Raw genomic sequence first — 21,621 nt, 5'->3', positions numbered from 1 at the left:
CACTGTTAAGGACGGATAGGAAATAGAGGGCTTACTTCCTGTCTGATGTCATCAACAATAAGTTCAAAAGTACTATACCACAAATACTAATTGCCAGATTGGTCATGATGTAAGGAGCACCTAGGTAGAGCACCAATAGGCATCGGAGGAATCAAAACGCAATTGCCTGATTGGTCAAGTGGGGCCAGATGGAGAAATGCACCCTGGGAAAGGACTGTACGCCACATGGCGGGCATGAGATCACACACACAGAGATCCTCACGCTTAGCTTTAGACCCTTAGATCACATGCCAAACGGCGGCAGGATCTCCAACATGGGCTCTGTTCTGCTCTGTTCCAACATGTTTCTGCCTGCTCCTGTCCTTGGCATTTCAGACAACGCTCCAGTAGTTCTGATCTTGGTTCAAGTTGGCTGTGGATGCACTTTACCGTTCGCGCTTTACCGTTCGCGCTGTTATGTATGCAGCCTTCTCAATCGCTGAGTCCCAAATGACACCCTTTTCCCTATCTAGTGTACTCGACCAGGGCCCATAGGGCTGTGGTCAAAAGTAGTGACCTATACAGGTAAAATGGTAGGATGCATGCAGCCCATGTAGGGCATAGGACAGAGCAATGTTACGAGAATGTTATGAATGAATCAGTTCTGAGGATGTTGTGAGTTGGGGAGCGATACTGTACAGTCAGAGCAGTGGCTGTGTTCATCTGTCTGATCCAAGTGACTCACTTGTTATGATGCGTTTGTACTGTTAAGATCTTGGCTGTGGGTTTGACTCTTGGTGATGTTTTCATTGGTTCACAACCTGGTTGAATGAATGTTACATAAAGGTTAAACGCATTACTGACACGTGGCAATCTTCTGTCTCGACTCTCGGCTATCAGTGCAAGCCGAGGGGTTCATCCCATACGGTCCACAGGCTAAAGGATAGGAAGCCATTTTAAAGTATTGAGACACAGCCTTGTTGCTCTGCACTCCACCATGGCTACCATGAGCCACCCCCCCCCCCCCCCCCCCCCCCCCCTTTCCATCCCTCTCTCTCAATTTCCATCCCTGTTTTCTCCAGGAACATTCCGGAGGTGTGTGTGTGTGTTTATCCTACTCACACTGAAGACAGCGTTTCCAGGAGTTACCAATCCCCTAAATGGTGAGGGGGAGAGATGCTGACAGAGAAAGATGCTGACTCACTGTGTGTCTGTGTGCGTGTGTCTCTGTGTGTGATTTTGTGTGTGTGTGTGTGTGTGTGTGTGTGTGTGTGTGTGTGTGTGTGTGTGTGTGTGTGTGTGTGTGTGTGTGTGTGTGTGTGTGTGTGTGTGTGTGTGTGTGTGTGTGTGTGTGCGTGTGTGTGTCTGTGTGTGTAAACCACTCCAATGCACCCCAGCAGGGGGATAAAGACACACATTCCAGTCTTATATGAGAATATTGATATTGTGACCAGGCTCAGCGGGTAGGAGGGCAAAACAGGGCCGTGTGGTACTATTTCACAGAAAGAGGATAGAGAGCAGCACTGGGAGGGGTTTCCCTCCCCACATCACAGGGTCAATGGCAGAGCAGGGAGCCAGCCAGTAGTTGTACAGATATCCTGTAGTCATGACTGGTATTTTAACAGTGTGTGAGTGATCTGAACTGCCCACAGAAGGAGTGTGTGTGTGTGTGTGTGTGTGTGTGTGTGTGTGTGTGTGTGTGTGTGTGTGTGTGTGTGTGTGTGTGTGTGTGTGTGTGTGTGTGTGTGTGTGTGTGTGTGTGTGTGTGTGTGTGTGTGTGTGACAGAACCGCCTTGACAACTTAAGCATCTTCACCTCATCAGGGCAGGGCAGGGCAGGGTCCGTCAAAGAAACAGGTGGGAGAAAGAGAGGAGAGAGGAAAATAACGTGACAGTAATAGTCCCTGAAAAAGTCTGCAGAAGTCATTTCTTCCCTCGCTTCCTCTCGTCCCTCATCTATTTTCACGTTCTCTCAATTTTCTCAGTGACAGATTATATTTTTCTGACGCCACTGTAACCAGGACAAAAAAATGTTTTGTGTGTGTATGTGTCTGTGTGTGTATGGAAAGTGGCCACAGCATCTCTGTCTGTCTCGAAACCTGACCAGAGACAGCAGGCCAAATAGAATCATATTTTCCGTGTGTGTGTGTGTGTGTGTGTGTGTGTGTGTGTGTGTGTGTGTGTGTGTGTGTGTGTGTGTGTGTGTGTGTGTGTGTGTGTGTGTGTGTGTGTGTGTGTGTGTGTGTGATTAGATTTCTGGTTTGGCTCAGTGGATTAATTATGTGTAATAGACTGTAATATGGCCAGAGAGCCACCAGGGACAATTTAACAGCGCTACAGTAGAAAGACTTGGAGCAGGGGCAGTGTGTATGAAGGGTCTCAGAGCAGGAGTGCTGTTCTAGGATCAGTCCATGTGTTTTTATTTATTGTAATCTCAAAGGCCAAAAATGGTCCTTAAATCAGCACTCCTACTCAGATGTTTGATACATTCGGCCCCAGAGGATAGAAGAGGGAAGCTATGGATGATTTATGTACCCACAGTAGTATGAGGGCCCAGATAGGACATTTTGCCAGGACACCGGGGTTAACACCCCTACTCTTGGGACAGGTTTCATAGGATCTTTAGTAACCACAGAAAATGAAGACATTTAGGGCCAGTTTCCCAGACATGGATTAAGCTGAAATTCTCCACTGAACATGCTTTACAGCCCAGGACTAAGATTAATGTGTGTGGGAAAGCATCCCTTTAAAGACTTCCATTTGAAGGTTTAATGTCCCATCTGAAGTAGGGCAGTGTCCCCGTTCCCATCATTTTCGTGGGGCATTGGGGTCTCCTTAGACCAGAGTGAACAGTTCCTCCTACAGACCCTCCCTCCCTCCCTCCAATACCACTTCCAGCTGCATCTGGTCTGAGTGATCTTCCATCCAGGCTCTGCCCAGGCACAACTCTGCTTAGCTTCAGAGGCAACCCAGTGGTTGGGATGGCATCCGTTGGTAAAGATTACCCAGATCATGAGTCTCCCCTGGCACGAGGACTGCAGTTCTGCTCCATCTCTTTGAAGAGCAATGGAGAGCTGCTCCACTTGAATCATCTGGTCTAAACCAGTCCCAGTAGTGTCCTGAACATTAAAGACTGTTTAAAGGCCATGACATCACATTGGGCCATGCCTGTGAGTCATATGTCATAAGTCATAAGCACTTCAGGGAGGATGTCACCTCAGACCTTCTCAATGGTTGGGACATGTCATCGACTGTCACAGTCAAGATTTGGTGGGTGTGCGTGTGTGTGTGTATGTTTCAAGTTTTAATGTCACATACAGTGAAATGCCTTTCCTGCTAGCTCTAAACCCAACAATTTTTTATTTTACCTTTATTTAACTAGGCAAGCCAGTTATGAACAAATTCTTATTTACAATGATAGCCTAGTGGGTTAACTGCCTTGTTCAGGAGCAGAACAACAGATTTTTACCTTGTCAGCTCGGGGATTCGATCTTGCAACTTTTCGGTTATTAGTCCAACGCTCTAACTAGGCTACCCTGCCGCCCCAATGTCAATGTTGTAGGAAAAAGAAATAAAGAAATAAATAAGCTATGTATATACAGGGTCAGTTAGTTCCAATACCATATTTACAATGTGCAGGGATACTGCAGTGATAGAGGTAGATATGTATAGGGGTAAGGTGACTAGGCATCAGAATATTCAATAAACAGAGTAGCAGCAGCGTACAGTATATGATGATTGTATGTGAGTGTGTATGCAGAGTCAGTATAAATGTGTGTGGTGCATGTTATATGTGTGTGTGCAAAGGAAGTGTGTGTGTGTGTGTGTGTGTGTGTGTGTGTGTGTGTGTGTGTGTGTGTGTGTGTGTGTGTGTGTGTGTGTGTGTGTGTGTGTGTGTGTGTGTGTGTGTGTGTGTGTGTGTGTGTGTGTGTGTGTGTGTGTGTATGATAATAACACATGCTCTGCTCTCTGCTGTCCTCAGCAGGCTATAGATTTCAGACCTGACTTCAAACAGAGCGTTGGTATTCCCTGAGGCCGGTTTTCCAAGGGGCCCTTGACATGGAATACCGCCGGGCGGTCACTGAGGGGGTGAGGTGGGGAGGGATGGGGGGACAGTGGGGTTATGGTCGCCCCTCTGGGTGTCTCCTATTCAGACCCTAGGAAGGCTGGGAATACCAAGAGGATCTGGCTCTTTGCTTTTATCTCAATGCCTTTTAGAAATGTGGCTTGATATATTGCTCTGTGGGGGGGGCTAAACGTGTGTGTGTGTGTGTGTATGTGTGTGTGTCTGTGTGTGTGTCTGTGTGTGTGTGTCTGTGTGTGTGTCTGTGTGTGTGTGTGTGTCTGTGTGTGTGTGTGTGTGTGTGTGTGTGTGTGTGTGTGTGTGTGTGTGTGTGTGTGTGTGTGTGTGTGTGTGTGTGTGTGTGTGTGTGTGTGTGTGTGTGTGTGTGTGTGTGTCTGTGTGTGTGTCTGTGTGTGTGAACTCTGCTAGCTCGCGTGATGAGCAAGCTTACCTGACACCTGAAGATTTGCGCAGGTGACCCGGGTTTGAACAAGTGTATGTTTGTGTGTATCTCTCTCTTCATCTGTTTCCATCAATCCCTCTCTCCCAATCGCTCTATACCTTTCAATCAATCCCTCTCTCCCTATCGCTCTATACCTTTCCATCAATCCCTCTCTCCCAATCGCTCTATACCTTTCCATCAATCCCTCTCTCCCTATCGCTATATCACGTTTCATCAATCCCTCTCTCCCTATCGCTCTATACCTTTCCACCAATCCCTCTCTCCCAATCGCTCTATACCTTTCCATCAATCCCTCTCTCCCTATCGCTATATCACGTTTCATCAATCCCTCTCTCCCTATCGCTCTATACCTTTCCATCAATCCCTCTCTCCCTATCGCTCTATACCTTTCCATCAATCCCTCTCTCCCTATCGCTCTATACCTTTCCATCAATCCCTCTCTCCCGATCGCTCTATACCTTTCCATCAATCCCTCTCTCCCAATCGCTCTATACCTTTCCATCAATCCCTCTCTCCCGATCGCTCTATACCTTTCCATCAATCCCTCTCTCCCTATCGCTCTATACCTTTCCATCAATCCCTCTCTCCCAATCGCTCTATACCTTTCCATCAATCCCTCTCTCCCAATCGCTCTATACCTTTCCATCAATCCCTCTCTCCCTATCGCTATATCACGTTCCATCAATCCCTCTCTCCCTATCGCTCTATACCTTTCCATCAATCCCTCTCTCCCGATCACTCTATACCTTTCCATCAATCCCTCTCTCCCTATCGATCTATACCTTTCCATCAATCCCTCTCTCCCGATCGCTCTATACCTTTCCATTAATCCCTCTCTCCCGATCACTCTATACCTTTCCATCAATCCCTCTCTCCCGATCGCTCTATACCTTTCCATCAATCCCTCTCTCCCAATCGTTCTATACCTTTCCATCAATCCCTCTCTCCCTATTGCTCTATACCTTTCCATCAATCCCTCTCTCCCAATCGTTCTATACCTTTCCATCAATCCCTCTCTCCCTATCGCTCTATACCTTTCCATCAATCCCTCTCTCCCAATTGTTCTATACCTTTCCATCAATCCCTCTCTCCCTATCGCTCTATACCTTTCCATCAATCCCTCTCTCCCGATCGCTCTATACCTTTCCATCAATCCCTCTCTCCCGATCGCTCTATACCTTTCCATCAATCCCTCTCTCCCTATCGCTCTATACCTTTCCATCAATCCCTCTCTCCCTATCGCTCTATCCTGTTCCATCAATCCCTCTCTCCCGATCACTCTATACCTTTCCATCAATCCCTCTCTCCCTATCGCTCTATACCTTGCCATCAATCCCTCTCTCCCGATCGCTCTATACCTTTCCATCAATCCCTCTCTCCCGATCGCTCTATACCTTTCCATCAATCCCTCTCTCCCGATCACTCTATACCTTTCCATCAATCCCTCTCTCCCTATCGCTCTATACCTTTCCATCAATCCCTCTCTCCCGATCACTCTATACCTTTCCATCAATCCCTCTCTCCCGATCGCTCTATACCTTTCCATCAATCCCTCTCTCCCGATCACTCTATACCTTTCCATCAATCCCTCTCTCCCGATCACTCTATACCTTTCCATCAATCCCTCTCTCCCGATCGCTCTATACCTTTCCATCAATCCCTCTCTCCCGATCACTCTATACCTTTCCATCAACCCCTCTCTCCCGATCACTCTATACCTTTCTATGATGTCTAAGTAGCATTAAATAACCACAGATGGCAAACCTCATACTAGACCAAACCGCTTATACAACTGAGATTTTAACGATTCTAAATATCAGACACAGACCAGTGAAATCTGGATATATTTTTTATATATTTTGATATGGAGTGCTGACGCCCTCACTGCTATTTGCCTATTCATGAATCAAAAACCCACACAAGCCTCTCTCAATACACACCGTACCACCACCTACCTGCTGCTCTGAGCAACAGAATATAAACTGAATGAAAATTAAATATATGCACATCCCAAAGGTTAAGGTGTTGGAACAGACAAATAAATACAAAGAAAGAAAGGAGGACTCTAATATACTCCAACTGTGGTTTATTAAAACACAGGGAGTGAAACATTGTCCAGTTACGCATCTCCAATAACCCACAGCGGGGGGTACATCCGAGATGCAGAGACCTTTTAACTCCCAGTACCTCTCCAGTTGTAAAAGGAGTCAGTGAAAGTCTCATATGAGCCCCTGTGGGGCTGCAGTGTTTCAGAAGCACCAGATGTACAATAAAGGATAGCTCAATCATCAAGAGGAAAGAACCTGTCCCTCCTGTCAGCTCAACTACAGTCTATTTGTCTCATCTTGGGCCTCAGGGCGCATGGGGTTTACTGTGATAAAACATTTAACAACAATACAGTCATTTACTGTGGCAGATGCTTTTGTTCAGTCAGTCTGGGTTAACTATGTTTACTGTGATAAAACGTTTAACAACAATACAGTCATTTACTGTGGCAGATGCTTTTGTTCAGTCAGTCAGGGTTAACTTCTTCTGGCTGCAAGCCCTAAGTCGGGATCAATATGACAACAGCCACTTCAAGTGCAGGGCGCGAAATTCAAAATATATTTTTTAGAAATATTTCACTTTCACACATTAACAAGTCCAATACAGCAAATGAAAGGTACACATCTTGTGAATCCAGCCAACATGTCCGATTTTTAAAATGTTTTACAGCGAAAACAGCACGTATATTTATGTTAGCTCACCACCAAATACAAAAAAGGACAGACATTTTTCACAGCACAGGTAGCATGCACAAAGCCAACCTAACTAACCAAGAACCAACCAAACTAACCAACAAACAACTTCATCAGATGACAGTCTTATAACATGTTATTCAATAAATCTATGTTTTGTTCGAAAAATGGGCATATTTCAGGTATAAATCATAGTTTACATTGCAGCTACAATCAGAAATTGCACCGAAAGCAGCCATAATAATTACAGACACCAACGTCAAATACCTAAATACTCATCATAAAACATTTCTGAAAAATACATAGTGTACAGCAAATGAAAGACAGGCATCTTGTGATTCCAGCCAATATTTCCGATTTATTAAGTGTTTTACAGCGAAAACACAATATAGCGTTATATTACGTCCCGAATAAATTTCAATAGTCTAATAAAACTATATTGAAAAAACATACTTTACGATGATATTGTCACATGTATCAAATAAAATCAAAGCCGGAGATAGTAGTCGCCTATAACGACAGCTGTACAGAAGGCAATCCCCGGTTCCTTCTCGCGCCTTCCTGAAAACAGGAAATGGGTGACACGTCATTCCAAGAGGATTTATTCCAACTCAGACCAAGATAAACACTCCATTTCTTCTCTCACTGCCTCTTGACATCTAGGGGAAGGTGTATGACGTGCATGTATACTAATACGTATCATGCCCATTTATAGGCAGGACCTAGAAGAGAGCATAGTTTTCAGACTTTCCACTTCCTGGTCAGGAAGTTTGTGCCAAATGAGTTCTGTTTTACTCACAGATATAATTCAAACGGTTTTAGAAACTAGAGAGTGTTTTCTATCCAATAGTAATAATAATATGCATATTGTACGAGCAAGAATTGAGTACGAGGCCGTTTGAAATGTGCACCTTTTATCTGGCTACTCAATACTGCCCCTGCAGCCCAAACAGGTTAACTATGTTTACTGTGATAAAACGTTTAACAACAATACAGTCATTTACTGTGGCAGATGCTTTTGTTCAGTCAGTCAGGGTTAACTATGTTTACTGTGATAAAACATTTAACAACAATACAGTCATTTACTGTGGCAGATGCTTTTGTTCAGTCAGTCTGGGTTAACTATGTTTAGCCTATACATGTACAGCATATGGGCCATGCAACAATTAAAGGCAAAACGATGGTGGTATTGCAAGCACCATGCTCCAATCAACTGTACAACTACATGACAGAATATCTGTGATATGTTACAGTGAGTACAGATCCAATAGAGAGTAGGCCAGGCTAGTAGTCTAGTAATCAATCATAGAGCTAACAGACCTCTCCCTATCGTGTCAGAGCCTTGGAGCCAATACACTGACCTATCCCATCGTTACATTCCAGGCAACTCACTAAGCACTGCTTTCATCAACCTCACTCATCTCATCTCTTCACTGTCTTTGTGTGTGTGTGTGTGTGTGTGTGTGTGTGTGTGTGTGTGTGTGTGTGTGTGTGTGTGTGTGTGTGTGTGTGTGTGTGTGTGTGTGTGTGTGTGTGTGTGTGTGTGTGTGTGTGTGTGTGTGTGTGCAGGGAGGGAGACACATTAACATTGTAATGCTGCTATAGGGGGACAGACAGAGCATTGTGAATGCATCTCCACCCAAAAACAGTTGGGCTAGTGGTCTGCAATCAGAACTCGCCCTCTCAGAGCTCCTTCCAGTAGACATGAGCTCTATTTACTGTCAGAGTAGAGGGGAGGAGAGAGGGATGAGAAGTGAGAGGGAAGAGAAGGGGAGATGATCCTCAGAGAGAGAGGGGGAAGAGAGAGAGAGAGCGAGGAGGGCTGGAGTGGGCGAGGCTTTTCATGGACTTTTTTATGTGGGGTCAGGAGATTAGAAGGCTTAGAGCTCATCTCTGCCGCCGCGGACGCTCCTCCGAGAGAAAATGTGGTGTGTAAAAGAGAGTGAATGGCACAGTGTGTGTGTGATAGTGTGTAATAGTGTATGTGCGTGTGCGTGTGTGTTCCTACACACCCCATAGTAACTTATAACTTATCCCCCCCCCACCCTTTCCCGGGTCATGGCAGTGCCAGTGTAACACTAAACTCTTGTATGGAGTATGTCAGTGTGTGTATCAGTACCCTGGTGCCAGCAGTGTGTGTGTGTGTGTGTGTGTGTTTTTGTGTGTGTGCGTGTGTCTGTGTGAAAACCTGTGTGTTCCATTCCCTAATTTTGACTAGTAGAGAGACAGAAAGGAAGAACAAGAGAGCGAGAGAGAAGGGAAGGAGAGATTATAGTTTTTTTATATTTATCTGACCAGATAAATTGACTGAGAACACGTTCTCATTTACAGCAACAACCTGGGGAATAGTTACAGCGGAGAGGAGGGGGATGAAAGAGCCAATTGTAAACTGGGGATTATTAGGTGACTGTGTTGGTTTGAGGGCCAGATTGGGAATTTTAGCCAGTGTCCCCAATCACTGCCCTGTGGCATTGGGATACTTTTTAGACCAGTGGAAAGAGTGCCTCCTACTTGCCCTCCAACACCACTTCCAGCAGCATCTGGTCTCCCATCCAGGGACTGACCAGGACCAACCCTGCTTAGCTTCAGAAGCAAGCCAGCAGTGGTATGCAGGATGGTATGCTGCTGGCTGATGATGGTAAGGAATGAAGGAAGGAAGGAAGGAAGGAAGGAAGGAAGGAAGGAAGGAAGGAAGGAAGGAAGGAAGGAAGGAAGGAAGGAAGGAAGGAAGGAAGGAAGGAAGGAAGGAAGGAAGGAAGGAAGGAAGGAAAAGAGAGAGAGAGCGAGAGAGAAGGAAGAAAGGAAGGAAGGAAAAGAGAGAGAGAGTGCGAGAGAGAAGGAAGGAAGGAAGGAAGGAATGAAGGAATGAAGGAAGGAAGGAAGGAAGGAAGGAAGGAAGGAAGGAAGGAAGGAAGGAAGGAAGGAAGGAAGGAAGGAAGGAAGGAAGGAAGGAAGGAAGGAAGGAAGGAAGGAAGGAAGGAAGGAAGGAAGGAAAAGAGAGAGAGAGTGAGAGAGAAGGAAGGAAGGAAGGAAGGAAGGAAGGAAGGAAGGAAGGAAGGAAGGAAGGAAGGAAGGAAGGAAGGAAGGAAGGAAGGAAGGAAGGAAGGAAGGAAGGAAGGAAGGAAGGAAGGAAAAGAGAGAGAGAGTGCGAGAGAGAAGGAAGGAAGGAAGGAAGGAAGGAAGGAAGGAAGGAAGGAAGGAAGGAAGGAAGGAAGGAAGGAAGGAAGGAAGGAAGGAAGGAAGGAAGGAAGGAAGGAAGGAAGGAAGGAAGGAAGGAAGGAAGGAAGGAAGGAAGGAAGGGAGAGAGAGAGAGCGAGAGAGAAAGAGAGAAAGAGAGAAAGAGAGAGAGAGAGAGAAAGAGGAACAGAGAGTGAGAGAAAAGATAGAGAGGGTTGTAAAACAGATGAGGAGAGAGAGGGAGAGGGTTAGAAAGAGAATGAGAGGGGTGTAAAACAGATGAGGAGAGAGAGGGAGAGGGTTAGAAAGAGAATGAGAAAGGAGGAGACAAAGTGAAGGAGGAAGAAGGAGATAAGAGAAAGCCAGTGTGAGTACTATCTGAGGGTATATTATGCAGGGCCACAAAAGGCAGCAGTGAAACAGAATCTGTCCCCTCAAATGGCCCCTAGGGACCCCTGGGCAATAGGCTTTTATACCCGGGCCCTTTCAGGACCTAATCCTCATCTACATAACAACGGTGTCACTTTGAAGCTGCACTGTGTCATCTCCGCCTGGCCGTCACTCACTGCTGGCCTTTTGCTCTATGTGTGTCGCTCTCTCCCGATGTCTGGCATTCTCTCTCTCTCTGTCTCTCTCACTGCCTCTCGATCTCTCTGTCTGTCTCTCATTACCCCTCTCTCTCGCCGTCTCTCTTCCCTCTTTCTCATTTATCGTTTGCTCTTACAACAATCTTGGTATAAGAGAGAAACACAGGAAAGCAGAGGTCAGCTAACAAAATACAACTATGCCTCAGATGTCATGTTATGGTGTGTTCAATATTCACGTAACAGGATCAAACGTAGTGACACGGACTAGGTACTGTAAAGCCAGATCCAATCCAATAAGACCAACCCGTTTTCTCCAGTTTGACCTATAATAAACAAGATCAGAACTGTCCAATATACAGTAATAGAGTGTGTAAGCTAGGATAATAGAGCATATAGAAAACAGTAGATTGTAGTATCAAGTTTCATACATTCCTCCTCTTCTCCTCAACAGCTGCCCTGAGGGTAGAATACAGTATGGTACAGTAGGAATCTGCTCTGTTCTCATTGTGTTGAAGAGACATGGATCCACACCCACTGCTTTAGGCTCTCGTCCCACTTCCACAGAATATAGCTTTTCTTTGTAGGTCTGGAATCTCTAGATGACTAGTTATGCACTGTACCTTTAGACAGCATTCACTGTCTGCACATATACTAGTACAACCTTCCTAAGTAGACACACGAACACACAACAAGAATATGTTTCTTTAAAAGTGTAATTCTAAAACCCATCCTTTCACATGCAAACTGAATGATAATAGTATAAACCTGTCAATCAACTGCCTTTACCTTGTCTGGTCTCACCTGTTTGTGCTGTATACGCCTATAGCAAACTCGGTAGCGATACAACTTTGTGTTAGTGTAACCATGGTAATGGCGTGAGGCTGGAGGGAGGGCCTACCTGGTTGAAGCGCTCCAGCCTCTCCTTGACCTCGGCCAGTTCGGGGTTAGGGCTGCGAACTTTGACCTCTGGGTTCTGCTTCTGGGCCTGGAGACCGTTCCCCACCACTCTGCCTGTATAACTAGAGAGAGATAGAGAAGGATGGATGGGGAGAGAAAGAGAGAGGTTGAATTGATCATTGACTTGTTGAACGTAGGCAATAAAAACAGCGACATTTTATCACATCACAATCTGGATTATATGTCAAACAACCAACACTCATTCAATATGTATCAAAACCCTCCTTCAATATGTATCAAAACCCCCCTTCAATATGTATCAAAACCCCCCTTCAATATGCATCAAAACCCTCCTTCAATATGTATCAAAACCCCCCTTCAATATGTATCAAAACCCTCCTTCAATATGTATCAAAACCCCCCTTCAATATGTATCAAAACCCCCCTTCAATATGTATCGAAACCCTCCTTCAATATGTATCAAAACCCTCCTTCAATATGTATCAAAACCCTCATTCAATATGTATCAAAACCCTCCTTCAATATGTATCAAAACCCCCCTTCAATATGTATCAAAACCCTCCTTCAATATGTATCAAAACCCCCCTTCAATATGTATCAAAACCCCCCTTCAATATGTATCGAAACCCCCCTTCAATATGTATCAAAACCCTCCTTCAATATGTATCAAAACCCTCATTCAATATGTATCAAACCCCTCCTTCAATATGTATCAAAACCCTCCTTCAATATGTATCAAAACCTTCCTTCAATATGTATCAAAGCCCCCTTCAATATGTATCAAAACCCCCCTTCAATATGTATCAAACCCCCCCTTCAATATGTATCAAAACCCTCCTTCAATATGTATCAAAACCCCCCTTCAATATGTATCAAAACCCCCCTTCAATATGTATCGAAACCCTCCTTCAATATGTATCAAAACCCGACTTCAATATGTATCAAAACCCTCCTTCAATATGTATCAAAACCCTCCTTCAATATGTATCAAAACCCTCCTTCAATATGTATCAAAACCCTCCTTCAATATGTATCAAAACCCTCATTCAATATGTATCAAACCCTCCTTCAATATGTATCAAAACCCCCCTTCAATATGTATCAAAACCCTCCTTCAATATGTATCAAAACCCTCCTTCAATATGTATCAAAACCCTCCTTCAATATGTATCAAAACCCTCATTCAATATGTATCAAAACCCTCCTTCAATATGTATCAAAACCCCCCTTCAATATGTATCAAAACCCTCCTTCAATATGTATCAAAACCCTCCTTCAATATGTATCAAAACCCTTATTTAATATGTATCAAAACCCCCCTTCAATATGTATCAAAACCCTCCTTCAATATGTATCAAAACCCTTATTTAATATGTATCAAAACCCCCCTTCAATATGTATCAAAACCCCCCTTCAATATGTATCAAAACCCCCCTTCAATATGTATCAAAACCTTCCTTCAATATGTATCAAAACCCTCCTTCAATATGTATCAAAACCCCCCTTCAATATGTATCCAAACCCTCCATCAATATGTATCAAAAACCCCCTTCAATATGTATCAAAACCTTCCTTCAATATGTATCAAACCCCTAATTTAATATGTATCAAAACCTTCCTTCATTATGTTTCAAAACTCTCATTCAATACGTATCTGTCAGGTCCGTAGAAAGGATTGGACCAAGGTGCAGCATGGTAGGCGTACATTTTCTTTTATAAATGAACACAGAACAAAAACAACACAATACTGAACAAAACTTGAAGCTACTGGCGTGCACACATGCAACTGAAGACAAGATCCCACGAAACACAAAGAGGAAATGGCTGCCTAAATATGATCCCCAATCAGAGACAACGATAAACAGCTGTCTCTGATTGGAAACCATACCATACCAGACCAACATAAACCATTAAACACCTAGATGACCCACCCTAGTCACTATCACGCCCCAACCAACAGAGAATAAACGGCTCTCTATGGTCAGGGCGTGACAGTATCATAACACTCCTTCAATATGTATCAAAACCCAAACATTCAATATGTATCAAAACCCAAACATTCAATATGTATCAAAACCCTCATTCAATATGTATCAAAACCCAAACATTCAATATGTATCAAAACCCAAACATTCAATATGCATCAAAACCCAAACATTCAATATGTATCAAAACCCAAACATTCAATATGTATCAAAACCCAAACATTCAATATGTATCAAAACCCTCCTTCAATATGTATCAAAACCCTAATTTAATATGTATCAAAACCCTCATTCAATATGTATCAAAACCCTCCTTCAATATGTATCAAAACCCCCCTTCAATATGTATCAAAACCCCCCTTCAATATGTATCAAAACCCCCCTTCAATATGTATCAAAACCCAAACATTCAATATGTATCAAAACCCTCCTTCAATATGTATCAAAACCCTCCTTCAATATGTATCAAAACCCCCCTTCAATATGTATCAAAACCCCCCTTCAATATGTATCAAAACCCCCCTTCAATATGTATCAAAACTCAAACATTCAATATGTATCAAAACCCTCCTTCAATATGTATCAAAACCCAAACATTCAATATGTATCAAAACCCTCATTCAATATGTATCAAAACCCAAACATTCAATATGTATCAAAACCCAAACATTCAATATGCATCAAAACCCAAACATTCAATATGTATCAAAACCCAAACATTCAATATGTATCAAAACCCAAACATTCAATATGTATCAAAACCCTCCTTCAATATGTATCAAAACCCTAATTTAATATGTATCAAAACCCTCATTCAATATGTATCAAAACCCTCCTTCAATATGTATCAAAACCCCCCTTCAATATGTATCAAAACCCCCCTTCAATATGTATCAAAACCCCCCTTCAATATGTATCAAAACCCAAACATTCAATATGTATCAAAACCCTCCTTCAATATGTATCAAAACCCTCCTTCAATATGTATCAAAACCCCCCTTCAATATGTATCAAAACCCCCCTTCAATATGTATCAAAACCCCCCTTCAATATGTATCAAAACTCAAACATTCAATATGTATCAAAACCCTCCTTCAATATGTATCAAAACCCTCCTTCAATATGTATCAAAACCCCCCTTCAATATGTATCAAAACCCTCCTTCAATATGTATCAAAACCCTCCTTCAATATGTATCAAACCCTCCTTCAATATGTATCAAAACCCTCCTTCAATATGTATCAAAACCCTCCTTCAATATGTATCAAAACCCTCCTTCAATATGTATCAAAACCCTCTTTCAATATGTATCAAAACCCTCCTTCAATATGTATCAAAACCCCCCTTCAATATGTATCAAAACCCCCCTTCAATATGTAACAAAACCCCCCTTCAATATGTATCAAAACCCCCCTTCAATATGTATCAAAACCCTCCTTCAATATGTATCAAAACCCTCCTTCAATATGTATCAAAACCCCCCTTCAATATGTATCAAAACCCTCCTTCAATATGTATCAAAACCCTCCTTCAATATGTATCAAAACCCGACTTCAATATGTATCAAAACCCAAACATTCAATATGTATCAAAACCCTACTTCAATATGTATCAAAACCCTCCTTCAATATGTATCAAAACCCCCCTTCAATATGTATCAAAACCCTCCTTCAATATGTTTCAAAACCCTTCTTCAATATGTATCAAAACCCTACATCAATATGTATCAAAACCCCCCTTCAATATGTATCAAAACCCAAACATTCAATATGTATCAAAACCCTCATTCAATATGTATCAAAACCCTCATTTAATATGTATCAAAACCCTCCTTCAATATGTATCAAAACCCTCCTTCAATATGTATCAAAACCCCCCTACAATATGTATCAAAACCCTCCTTCAATATGTATCAAAACCCTCATTCAATTTGTATCAAAACCCTCCATCAATATGTATCAAACCCTCATTCAATATGTATCAAAACCCTCATTCTATAAGAATCAAAACCCTCATTCAATATGATCAAAACCCAAACATTCAATAAGAATCAAAACCCTCATTCATATGTATCAAAAAACCCCCTTCAAAATGTATCAAAACCCAAACATTCAATATCAAAACCCTCCTTCAAGTATGTATCAAAACCCTCCTTCAATATGTATCAAAACCCTCCTTCAATATGTATCAAAACCCTCCTTCAATATGTATCAAAACCCCCCTTCAATATGTATATCAAAACCCCCCTTCAAGATGTATCAAAACCCCCCTTCAATATGTATCAAAACCCCCTTCAATATGTATCAAAACCCCCCTCAATATGTATCAAAACCCCCTTCAATATGTATCAAACCCTCCTTCAATATGTATCAAACCCTCCTTCAATAGGGGGGTATCAAAACCCCTTCAATATGTATGATAGAGAGCTTTAAAACACTCTGTCTGTTAAGAGAAACTGATAGAGGAGCTTTAAAACATCTCTGTCTGTTAAGAGAAACTGATAGAGCTTTAAACATCTCTGTCTGTTAAGAGAAACTGATAGAGGAGCTTTAAACATCTCTGTCTGTTAAGATAAACTGATAGAGGAGCTTTAAACATCTCTGTCTGTTAAGATAAACTGATAGAGGAGCTTTAACATCTCTGTCTGTTAAGATAACTGATAGAGGAGCTTTAAAACATCTCTGTCTGTTAAGAGAAACTGATAGAGCTTTAAACATCTCTGTCTGTTAAGAGAACTGATAGAGGAGCTTTAACATCTCTGTCTGTTAAGAGAAACTGATAGAGGCTTTAACATCTCTGTCTGTTAGAGAAACGGATAGAGAGCTTTAAACATCTCTGTCTGTTAAGAGAAACTGAAGAGGACTTAAACATCTCTTGTCTGTTAAGAGAAACTGATAGAGGAGCTTTAAACATCTCTGTCTGTTAAGAGAAACTGATAGAGGAGCTTTAAACATCTCTGTCTGTAAAGAAAACTGATAGAGGCTTTAAACATCTCTGTCTGTGAAAGAAACTGATAGAAGAGCTTTAAACATCTCTGTCTGTTAAGAGAAACTGATAGAGGACTTAAACATCTCTGTCTGTTAGAGAAACTGATAGAAGCTTTAAACATCTCTGTCTGTTAAGAGAAACTGATAGAGGAGCTTTAAACATCTCTGTTTGTTAGAGAAACTGATAGAGAGCTTTAAACATCTCTGTTGTTAAGAGAAACTGATAGAGAGCTTTAAACATCTCTGTCTGTTAAGAAAAACTGAGAGAGAGCTTTAAACATCTCTGTCTGTTAAGATAACTGATAGAGGAGCTTTAAACATCTCTGTCTGTTAAGAGAAACTGATAGAAGCTTTAAACATCTCTGTCTGTTAAGAGAAACTGATAGAGGAGCTTTAAACATCTCTGTCTGTTAAGAGAAACTGATAGGGAGCTTTAAACATCTCTGTCTGTTAAGAGAACTGATAGAGGAGCTTTAACATCTCTGTCTGTTAAGATAAACTGATAGAGGAGCTTTAAACATCTCTGTCTTTAAGAGAAACTGATAGAGCTTTAAACATCTCTGTCTGTTAAGAGAAACTGATAGAGAGCTTTAACATCTCTGTCTGTTAAGAAACTGATAGAGCTTTAACATCTCTGTCTGTTAAGATAAACTGATAGAAGAGCTTTAAACATCTCTGTCTGTTAAGAGAAACTGAGAGAGGAGCTTTAAACATCTCTGTCTGTTAAGAGAAACTGATAGAGGAGCTTTAAACATATCTGTCTGTTTAGAGAAACTGATAGAGGAGCTTTAAACATCTCTGTCTGTTAAGAGAAACTGATAGAGGAGCTTTAAACATCTCTGTCTGTTAAGAGAAACTGAGAGAGCTTTAAACATCTCTGTCTGTAGAATAAACTGATAGAGGAGCTTTAAACATCTCTGTCTGTTAAAGAACTGATAGAGAGCTTTAAACATCTCTGTCTGTTAAGAGAAACTGATAGAGGAGCTTTAAACATCTCTGTCTGTTAAGGAACTGATAGAAGACTTTAAACATCTCTGTCTGTTAAGAGAAACTGATAGAGCTTTACATCTCTGTCTGTTAAGAGAAACTGATAGAGGAGCTTTAAACATCTCTGTCTGTTAAGAGAAACGATAGAGGACTTTAAACATCTCTTTCTGTTAGAGAAACTGATAGAGGAGCTTTAACATCTCTGTCTGTTAAGAGAAACTGATAGAAGCACTTTAAACATCTCTGTCTGTTAAGAGAAACTGATAGAGGAGCTTTAAACATCTCTGTCTGTTAAGATAAACTGATAGAGGAGCTTTAAACATCTCTGTCTGTTAAGAGAAACTGATAGAGGAGCTTAACATCTCTGTCTGTTAAGAACTGATAGAGGAGCTTTAAACATCTCTGTCTGTTAAGAGAAACTGATAGAGCTTTAAACATCTCTGTCTGTATAAGAGAAAACTGATAGAGGAGCTTTAAACATCTCTGTTTGTAAGATAAACTGATAGAGAGCTTTAAACATCTCTGTCTGTTAAGAAACTGATAGAGCTTTACATCTCTGTCTGTTAAAAAACTGATAGAGGAGCTTTAAACATCTATGTCTGTTAAGAGAAACTGATAGAGGAGCTTTAAACATCTCTGTTTGTTAAGATAAACTGATAGAGCTTTAAACATCTCTGTCTGTTAAGAGAAACTGATAGGGAGCTTTAAACATCTCTGTCTTTAAGAGAAACTGATAGAGGAGCTTTAAACATCTCTGTCTGTTAAGAGAAACTGATAGAGGAGCTTTAAACATCTCTGTCTGTTAAGAGAAACTGATAGAGGAGCTTTAAACATCTCTGTTTGTTAAGATAAACTGATAGAGCTTTAAACATCTCTGTCTGTTAAGAGAAACTGATAGAGGAGCTTTAAACATCTCTGTCTGTTAAGAGAAACTGATAGAGGAGCTTTAAACATCTCTGTCTGTTAAGAGAAACTGATAGAGGAGCTTTAAACATCTCTGTCCTGTTTAAGAGAAACTGATAGAGGAGCTTTAAACATCTTCTGTCTGTTAAGAGAACTGATAGAGGAGCTTTAACATCTCTGTCTGTTAAGAGAAACTGATAGACTTTAGACATCTCTGTCTGTTAAGAGAAACTTATTAAGAGCTTTACACTCTCTGTCTGTTAAGAGAAACTGAGAGAGGAGCTTTAAACATCTCTGTCTGTTAAGAGAAACTGTAGAAGAGCTTTAAACATCTCGGTCTGTTAAGAGAAACTGATAGAGGAGCTTTAAACATCTCTGTCTGTTAAGAGAAACTGATTAGAGGAGCTTTAAACTATCTGTCTGTCTGTTAAGAAACTGAGAGAGGAGCTTTAAACATCTCTGTCTGTTAGAGAAACTGATAGAGGAGCTTTAAACATCTCTGTCTGTTAGAGAAACTGAAGAGAGGAGCTTTAAACATCTCTGTCTGTTAAGATAAACTGATAGAGGAGCTTTAAACTCTCTGTCTGTAAGAGAAACTGATAGAGGAGCTTTAAACATCTCTGTCTGTTAAGAGAAACTGAGAGAGGACTTTAAACATCTCTGTCTGTTAAGAGAAACTGATAGAGGAGCTTTAAACATCTCTGTCTGTTAGAGAAACTGATAAGGAGCTTAAACATCTCTGTCTGTTAAGGGAAACTGATAGAAGAGCTTTAAACACTCTGTCTGTTAAGAGAAACTGATAGAGCTTTAAACATTCTCTTCTGTTAAGAGAAACTGATAGAGGAGCTTTAAAACATCTCTGTTTGTTAAGATAAACTGATAGAGCTTTAAACATCTCTGTCTGTTAAGAAAACTGATAGAGGACTTTAACACTCTCTGTCTGTTAAGAGAAACTGATAGAGAGCTTTAAACATCTCTGTTTGTTAAGATAAACTATGAGCTTTAAACATCTCTGTCTGTTAAGAGAAACTGTAAGAGGAGCTTTAAACATTCTGTCTGTAAGAGAAACTGATAGAGGAGCTTTAACATCTCTGTCTGTTAAGAGAAACTGATAGAGGAGCTTTAAACATCTCTGTCTGTTAAGAGAAACTGATAGAGGAGCTTTAAACATCTCTGTCTGTTAAGAGAAACTGATAGAGGAGCTTTAGACATCTCTGTCTGTTAAGAGAAACTGATAGAGCTTTAGACATCTCTGTCTGTTAAGAGAAACTATATAGAGCTTTAAACATCTCTGTCTGTTAAGAGAAACTGAAGAGGGAGCTTTAAACATTCTGTCTGTTAGAGAAACTGAGAGAGGAGCTTTAAACATCTCTGTCTGTTAAGAGAAACTGATAGAGGAGCTTTAAACATCTCTGTCTGTTAAGAGAACTTATATAGAGCTTTAAACATCTCTGTCTGTTAAGAGAAACTGAGAGACTTAAAACATCCTGTCTGTTAAGAGAAACTGATAGAAGCACTTTAAACATCTCTGTCTGTTAAGAGAAACTGATAGAGGAGCTTTAAACATCTCTGTCTGTTAAGAGAAACTGATAGAGGAGCTTTAAACATATCTGTCTGTTTAGAGAAACTGAGAGAGAGCTTTAAACATCTCTGTCTGTTAAGAGAAACTGATAGAGGGCTTTAAACATCTCTGTCTGTTAAGAGAAACTGAGAGAGGAGCTTTAAAACTCTCTGTCTGTTAGAGAAACTGATAGAGGAGCTTTAAACATCTCTGTCTGTTAAGAGAAACTGATAGAGGAGCTTTAAACATCTCTGTCTGTTAAGAGAAACTGAGAGAGGAGCTTTAAACATCTCTGTCTGTTAAGAGAAACTGATAGAGGAGCTTTAAACATCTCTGTCTGTTAAGAGAAACTGATAGAGGAGCTTAAACATCTCTGTCTGTTAAGGGAAACTGATAGAAGCTTTAACACTCTGTCTGTTAGAGAAACTGATAGAGCTTTAAACATCTCTGTCTGTTAAGAGAAACTGAGTAGAGGAGCTTTAAACATCTCTGTTTGTTAAGATAAACTGATAGAGCTTTAAACATCTCTGTCTATTAAGAGAAACTGATAGAGGAGCTTTAAACATCTCTGTCTGTTAAGAGAAACTGATAGAGGAGCTTTAAACATCTCTGTCTGTTAAGAGAAACTGATAGAGGAGCTTTAAACATCTCTGTCTGTTAAGAGAAACTGATAGAAGCACTTTAAACATCTCTGTCTGTTAAGAGAAACTGATAGAGGAGCTTTAAACATCTCTGTCTGTTAAGATAAACTGATAGAGGAGCTTTAAACATCTCTGTCTGTTAAGAGAAACTGATAGAGGAGCTTTAGACATCTCTGTCTGTTAAGATAACTGATAGAGGAGCTTTAAACATCTCTGTCTGTTAAGAGAAACTGATAGAAGAGCTTTAAACATCTCTGTCTGTTAAGAGAAACTGATAGAGGAGCTTTAGACATCTCTGTCTGTTAAGAGAAACTGATAGAGCTTTAGACATCTCTGTCTGTTAAGAGAAACTGATAGAAGAGCTTTAAACATCTCTGTCTGTTAAGAGAAACTGAGAGAGGAGCTTTAAACATCTCTGTCTGTTAAGAGAAACTGATAGAGGAGCTTTAAACATCTCTGTCTGTTAAGAGAAACTGATAGAGGAGCTTTAAACATCTCTGTCTGTTAAGATAAACTGATAGAGGAGCTTTAAACATCTCTGTCTGTGAAGAGAAACTGATAGAAGAGCTTTAAACATCTCTGTCTGTTAAGAGAAACTGATAGAGGAGCTTAAACTCTCGTTTTGTCCTGTTA

At 41.1% G+C, this 21,621-nt stretch overlaps 1 pseudogene; it reads right to left on the bottom strand.

Moving 5' to 3' along the window:
- The window catches only part of LOC120019856, a 65,047-nt pseudogene that overhangs the window by 28,085 nt on the left and 15,341 nt on the right, over positions 1 to 21,621 (bottom strand).

Source organism: Salvelinus namaycush, chromosome 25 (assembly GCF_016432855.1).
Source record: "Salvelinus namaycush isolate Seneca chromosome 25, SaNama_1.0, whole genome shotgun sequence".
Taxonomy (NCBI): domain Eukaryota; kingdom Metazoa; phylum Chordata; class Actinopteri; order Salmoniformes; family Salmonidae; genus Salvelinus; species Salvelinus namaycush.
This window is presented reverse-complemented; position numbering and strand designations above follow the sequence as displayed.